We start from the raw sequence: 1,212 nt of genomic DNA, 5'->3' as shown, positions 1-1,212 counted from the left end.
ATAGGGGGAGGGGGAGGGGGAAGGGAAGGGGGAGGGGGGAGGCGGAGGGGGGAGGCAGAGGAAGAGGGGAGGAGGGGGGAGGGGGAGGGAGGGAGGGGGAGGGGGGAGGAGGGGAGAGGGAAGGAGGAGGAGGGACTTTCCCACCTCCTTTTTCCTTAGTCACCTTGTCCCAGTTCTTTGTCCTGGTTCCACCCCCCCCCCCCTGCACACACACACACACACACACACACACACACACAGGTGCCCCCTCACCCTGCCTGCCCACAGCCAAGACAGAGCCCATCCATCGCTCCCCAACTCCTCGGAGTGGAGCCACAGCCCGGGACCAAAGGTCCCGCTGCTCCTGGCATCACTGTGGGAGGAGCTAAGGCTCCCGGGCCCCGCCCCACCCGGTCACCCCAGCCCCTGACCGGCTTTCCTGGGAGCCCCCCACCCTCCTGGTTTCTCTCCAGCTGGACACCCACCCCCCCGGCCCCACAGCGCCCAGGGCCTGTGTGCGGATGGGGCCACGCTGCTTTCCAATGCAAACAAACTCTCCGTTCAGTCTAAATGGAGGGAAAACCCTTTAGCACAGAAACCCTGAAAAGCCGGACATGAGGGGTTTCTGACCTGGGCCAGGTCACGGCCCCGGGTGCCTGTCCACCGGGCCCGCCTGACAGGACATGGCTGCCCGGAGCGGGCCCAGGGCCGCGCCTTCTCTGATCCACGTGTGTGTGGGCGGCCAGGGGGACCCGGCGCTGTGTGTGGGCGGCCCTGGCAAGGCCGCTGTCGGATCTCTGTGCCTCCGGCCCGGCCTGGCCCTCGCACCCAGCAGGGTCTGCAGCCCCGAGCGGCCTGGTTGGGAGCAGCTCCGGGCAGGGCACTGGGCACCTCACCTGGGAGGAGGAGGAAGAAGGACCTGGAGGCCCCCTCCCCCAGCACCAATCCCTGGTGGGAAGGCAGGGCCAGGGAAGGTCTTAGTGGGGCTGAGTTAAAGAGACATGTGCTAATTTTAACCAGTATTCCCCCTTCATGAAGCATCACACACTTCACCACGTGATCAAATGTCATGCTTAGGACGCTTTTGCATCCCGGGGGGATGAACAGCGGCAGGTCCAGTTGCCTCTGGATGGGACTTAGAGCTTCCGGTTGGTCCCCGAGGACCCTCAGAGCAATGGCTTCTGCAGAAGGGCCTCCTGGGCAGACAGCAGGGCGGGGGGAGGGCCAGAGAGG

The sequence above is a fragment of the Pipistrellus kuhlii genome, unplaced genomic scaffold (assembly GCF_014108245.1).
Source record: "Pipistrellus kuhlii isolate mPipKuh1 unplaced genomic scaffold, mPipKuh1.p scaffold_m20_p_34, whole genome shotgun sequence".
Classification (NCBI taxonomy): domain Eukaryota; kingdom Metazoa; phylum Chordata; class Mammalia; order Chiroptera; family Vespertilionidae; genus Pipistrellus; species Pipistrellus kuhlii.
The sequence above is the reverse complement of the archived record's forward strand: the minus strand, read 5'-3'. Positions refer to the sequence as shown.